The sequence below is a fragment of the Procambarus clarkii genome, chromosome 35, assembly GCF_040958095.1.
Source record: "Procambarus clarkii isolate CNS0578487 chromosome 35, FALCON_Pclarkii_2.0, whole genome shotgun sequence".
Taxonomy (NCBI): domain Eukaryota; kingdom Metazoa; phylum Arthropoda; class Malacostraca; order Decapoda; family Cambaridae; genus Procambarus; species Procambarus clarkii.
In genome coordinates, this window is record NC_091184.1 from 23,165,218 (window position 1) to 23,172,188 (window position 6,971).

Here is a 6,971-nt window from a genome sequence, read left to right on the forward strand (position 1 = left end):
GAGCGACGCGCTCCAATTACCTCCGACACGCGCCATAACTTCCGGGAAATTCCCATAACCCGCGAGGACTAGAGGGACGCGCGCCACCTGCCCAACATGACCTCCCCTCTTTCCTGTCCACATACCCAAACACGCCAAAACTTCCGGGAAATTCCCCCAAAAGCCTGTGTGACTAGACACCCGCGCGCCACCTGTCAGGTGAGAGCGTCCGAAACACGCCAAACTTCCGGGAAAATCCCCCAAAACCCTGTGTGACTAGACACGCGCGCGGCACCTGTCGGGTGGCACTCAAGAGTGCCACCTGGGACAGCTGGTGCGCGCGGTTCTAGTCACATATTTCCCTACTAGTTCACTGTACCACCACCATCACTACTGTGGTGTTGTGCTGCCACTCTAGTTAACTGTACCACCACCATCACTAATGTGTTGTTGTGCTGCCACTCTAGTTCACTGTACCACCACCATCACTACTGTGGTGTTGTGCTGCCACTCTAGTTCACTGTACCACCACCATCACTACTGTGGTGTTGTGCTGCCACTCTAGTTCACTGTACCATCACCATCACTACTGTGGTGTTGTGCTGCCACTGTAGTTCACTGTACCACCACCATCACTACTCTGGTGTTGTGCTTCCACTCTAGTTCACTGTACCACCACCATCACTACTGTGGTGTTGTGCTGCCACTCTAGTTCACTGTACCACCACCATCACTACTGTGGTGTTGTGCTGCCACTATAGTTCACTGTACCATCACCATCACTACTGTGGTGTTGTGCTGCCACTCTAGTTCACTGTACCACCACCATCACTACTGTGGTGTTGTGCTGCCACTCTCGTTCACTGTACCATCACCATCACTACTGTGGTGTTGTGCTGCCACTGTAGTTCACTGTACCATCACCATCACTACTGTGGTGTTGTGCTGCCACTGTAGTTCACTGTACCATCACCATCACTACTGTGGTGTTGTGCTGCCACTGTATTTCACTGTACCACCACCATCACTACTGTGGTGTTGTGCTGCCACTCTAGTTCACTGTACCACCACCATCACTACTGTGGTGTTGTGCTGCCACTCTAGTTCACTGTACCACAACCATCACTACTGTGGTGTTGTGCTGCCACTCTAGTTCACTGTACCACCACCATCACTACTGTGGTGTTGTGCTCCCACTCTAGTTCACTGTACCACCACCATCACTACTGTGGTGTTGTACTGCCACTCTAGTTCACTGTACCACCACCATCACTACTGTGGTGTTGTGCTGCCACTCTAGTTCACTGTACCACCACCACCACTAGTGTGGTGTTGTGCTGCCACTCTAGTTCACTGTACCATCACCATCACTACTGTGGTGTTGTACTGCCACTCTAGTTCACTGTACCACCACCATCACTACTGTGGTGTTGTGCTGCCACTCTAGTTCACTGTACCACCACCATCACTACTGTGTTGTTGTGCTGCCACTGTAGTTCACTGTACCACCACCATCACTACTCTGGTGTTGTGCTTCCACTCTAGTTCACTGTACCACCACCATCACTACTGTGGTGTTGTGCTGCCACTCTAGTTCACTGTACCACCACCATCACTACTGTGGTGTTGTGCTGCCACTATAGTTCACTGTACCATCACCATCACTACTGTGGTGTTGTGCTGCCACTCTAGTTCACTGTACCACCACCATCACTACTGTGGTGTTGTGCTGCCACTGTATTTCACTGTACCACCACCATCACTACTGTGGTGTTGTGCTGCCACTCTAGTTCACTGTACCACCACCATCACTACTGTGGTGTTGTGCTGCCACTCTAGTTCACTGTACCACCACCATCACTACTGTGGTGTTGTGCTGCCACTCTAGTTCACTGTACCACCACCATCACTACTGTGGTGTTGTGCTCCCACTCTAGTTCACTGTACCACCACCATCACTACTGTGGTGTTGTACTGCCACTCTAGTTCACTGTACCACCACCATCACTACTGTGGTGTTGTGCTGCCACTCTAGTTCACTGTACCACCACCACCACTAGTGTGGTGTTGTGCTGCCACTCTAGTTCACTGTACCATCACCATCACTACTGTGGTGTTGTACTGCCACTCTAGTTCACTGTACCACCACCATCACTACTGTGGTGTTGTGCTGCCACTCTAGTTCACTGTACCACCACCATCACTACTGTGGTGTTGTGCTGCCACTCTAGTTCACTGTACCACCACCACCACCACTACTGTGGTGTTGTGCTGCCACTCTAGTTCACGGTACCACCACCATCACTACTGTGGTGTTGTGCTGCCACTCTAGTTCACTGTACCACCACCATCACTACTGTGGTGTTGTGCTGCCACTCTAGTTCACGGTACCACCACCATCACTACTGTGGTGTTGTGCTGCCACTCTAGTTCACTGTACCACCACCATCACTACTGTGGTGTTGTGCTGCCACTCTAGTTCACTGTACCACCACCACCACCACTACTGTGGTGTTGTGCTGCCACTCTAGTTCACGGTACCACCACCATCACTACTGTGGTGTTGTGCTGCCACTCTAGTTCACTGTACCACCACCATCACTACTGTGGTGTTGTGCTGCCACTCTGGTTCACTCTACCACCACCATCACTACTGTGGTGTTGTGCTGCCACACTAGTTCACTGTACCACCACCATCACTACTGTGGTGTTGTGCTGCCACTGTAGTTCACTGTACCACCACCATCACTACTGTGGTGTTGTGCTGCCACTGTAGTTCACTGTACCATCACCATCACTACTGTGGTGTTGTGCTGCGACTGTAGTTCACTGTACCACCACCATCACTACTGTGGCGTTGTGCTGCCACTCTACTTCACTGTACCACCACAATCACTACTGTGGTGTTGTGCTGCCACTCTAGTTCACTGTACCATCACCATCACTACTCTGGTGTTGTGCTGCCACTCTAGTTCACTGTACCACCACCATCACTCCTGCATCACCCTGAACTGTGTATTTTGATGACAATGCAGTTTAAGGACATACCTTTATCACTATATCATCATAACTTAACTATCTTTGGTATTTATACTTTGGTATCATATACCTGACAATCACGGCTGTATCACCATCAATGCTATATCTTCTCAGTACTGTAACCTATCATTGCTGTATCACTATAGCTTCACTATCACCTCTATATATCACCATCACCTCAGGCCCCACACTTGGGGTCATATACTGACCATGTTGAGTAACAAATTGTTGGTGTCACTATATGACAGCTGTTGTCACTTATATCACCAATAGCTCACTATCACATAACACTATCAGTGCTACACCAACATCATTTCACTGTCTCTGCATTATCACCTCACACTGATATTTTTCCTCCTTACATTCACTGATATATCGCTATCATTGCTACAACACCAATATCTTACTGTCACTGCTATATCACCACCATACTATCACAGTTATATCACAATCACTCAGGTGTGTTGTGATATTACCATACTGGACCATGGTGTGTTGTGATATTAACATACTGGTCCATGGTGTGTTGTGATATTACCATACTGGTCCATGGTGTGTTGTGATATTACCATACTGGACCATGGTGTGTTGTGATATTACCATACTGGACCATGGTGTGTTGTGATATTACCATACTGGTCCATGGTGTGTTGTGATATTACCATACTGGTCCATGGTGTGTTGTGATATTACCATACTGGTCCATGGTGTGTTGTGATATTACCATACTGGACCATGGTGTGTTATGATATTACCATACTGGTCCATGGTGTGTTGTGATATTACCATACTGGTCCATGGTGTGTGTTGTGATATTACCATACTGGACCATGGTGAGTTGTGATATTACCATACTGGACCATGGTGTGTTGTGATATTACCACCATGGTGTGTTGTGATATTACCATACTGGACCATGGTGTGTTGTGATATTACCATACTGGACCATGGTGTGTTGTGATATTACCATACTGGTCCATGGTGTGTTGTGATATTACCATACTGGTCCATGGTGTGTTGTGATATTACCATACTGGTCCATGGTGTGTTGTGATATTACCATACTGGACCATGGTGTGTTGTGATATTACCATACTGGTCCATGGTGTGTTGTGATATTACCATACTGGACCATGGTGTGTGTTGTGATATTGCCATACTGGTCCATGGTGTGTTGATATTACCATACTGGTCCATGGTGTGTTGTGATATTACCATACTGGTCCATAGTGTGTTGTGATATTACCATACTGGACCATGGTGTGTTGTGATATTACCATACTGGACCATGGTGTGTTGTGATATTACCATATGGGTGTGAGGTGGTGTTATGACCACACATACACCAGTATGATCATACTGTAGCTGGTGTATGATGTGCTCAAACTGTATAGTGATGTCTTGGCTGATTAGCCTAGTGTCATGAATATTAATTTATGTAGTTATTCTTTTTTCGACAACACACTAGTATTAAATGTGTATTGCCAATGTATTCCACATATATCTATGTATATTATATATCTGTACCATAAGTCCTTGCCATGTATTTGTGACATATATTAGAAGTCTAGTGAATAGCAGTAGCCTAATGTCATGTAGCTTGAAAAACATCCATATATGCTTATATTATGGAATGCTACATAATGCTGTATAGGAAATATTATGTGAACTATGATGGAGAATGTATAAATTTAGGTCTCGGATGTATTACTGTCATGTATACTGTGTAATTTCCCTTTCATTATTGTTCATTACATTGTCCTCTAACATTAAATTAGATTTTGGCACTGTGAGATGTATACCACATAGACATGGTTTTGATACACATGTTGTATATATTTATACTTTATATTGTATTCATGTATGCTTATGCATAATGGCTGGTGGGCAGACGTCTTGAAATCCTCCCTTAACCCCTCCTCCCCTCTCCCGCCAGTGTTACCATGTCTTGCCAATATGAATTCTTTGTTCACATATTTTTATATCATGATGTAATCTTTAATGTACTGAATTATTGATATGTATTATTATGTAAGGTTGTGTATTATCGTCTTTGTTTTGTTGATATATGAATTAGAAGTCCTTGATCGAGATATGTCTGTATATGAGCTTGAGATATTTGAAAGAGAGGAGTCAGCTGACTCATAGAGGTGGATACAGTGTCGCTCCCGGCCAGCATGGCTCTGGGCGGTCACTCTTTGATTTTCTCAGTCAAGCGCATGTGTTGCCGCTACGGTCCGGGTTTTGTGACCCTATTTGTGTCATTTGACTGCTAGGATATTTGTCATGCTGCAGTAATGTATACCATGGATCAATTCTACCATTGTGCATCCTTTATACCAGGTGATAGGTGCTGTTATACATCTTAGTGAGTTGGGTACCTGAGGATCTTAAGTGATGCCATTGTGCTGTATTTTATAATGATTCCTCATACCTCATTTGTTAATGGTTGTGACACCACCACCACCCTGTATTGGTATTAGCAGCATAATAGGTGCCAGTGTCCCACTGCGCCACGATTGAGCCTGGCATCAGCTAGTGCTGATTGTATGCAGTTTTGAGACCTGTTGATGATCATGCCCAGCTTTGAGAAGCTGGATAAATCATTGAGTGTGAGTTTATACATTGTATTCTTTTTTTATGTTACGTTAATGCCCAGTAAACTGGAATATTTTTGTTAGCCTTTCACTCCCCCTAGAAACTTATTGATATTTGGCCAGTCTGTTTTCCATTGATGCTGTAGGTTACTCCCCCTAAACATACATAGTATATATATATATATATATATATATATATATATATATATATATATATATATATATATATATATATATATATATATATATATATATATATATATATATACATATATATATATACATATATATATATATATATATATATATATATATATATATATATATATATATATATATATATATATATATATATACATATATATATACATATATATATATATATATATATATATATATATATATATATATATATATATATATATATATATATATATATAACTGAAAACTCACACCCCAGAAGTGACTCGAACCCATACTCCCAGGAGCAACGCAACTGGTATGTACAAGACGCCTCAATCCACTTGACCATCACGACCGGACATAATGAGGTGATAGCCGAGGCTATTTGAACCACCCCACCGCCGGCACTCGGATGGTAATCTTGGGCATAGCATTTTACCAAATCACCTCATTCTTTGGGGCACACGTGAGGAACACAAATGCGAACAAGCCTGAATGGTCCCCAGGACAATATGCAACTGAAAACTCACACCCCAGAAGTGACTCGAACCCATACTCCCAGGAGCAACGCAACTGGTATGTACAAGACGCCTTAATCCACTTGACCATCACGACCGGACATAATGAGGTGTCCGGTCGTGATGGTCAAGTGGATTAAGGCGTCTTGTACATACCAGTTGCGTTGCTCCTGGGAGTATGGGTTCGAGTCACTTCTGGGGTGTGAGTTTTCAGTTGCATATTGTCCTGGGGACCATTCAGGCTTGTTCGCATATATATATATATATATATATATATATATATATATATATATATATATATATATATATATATATATATATATATATATATATATGTATATATATATATATATATATATATATATATATATATATATATATATATATATATATATGTATATATATATATATATATATATATATATATATATATATATATATATATATATATATATATATATATATATATATATATATATATCGCCACAGCCCGCTGCCCGGCACAAAGAGAACCACACTTATCCAAACCAAACGACCCTCAGAAGCGCCCAGATGGGGTCACCTTGCAACCTTGGAAGGATGGTAAGCAAGTGGTGTGGGACTACACGTGCGCTGCCACACTGGTCAATACCTACCTCCACTACAGCACTCGTGA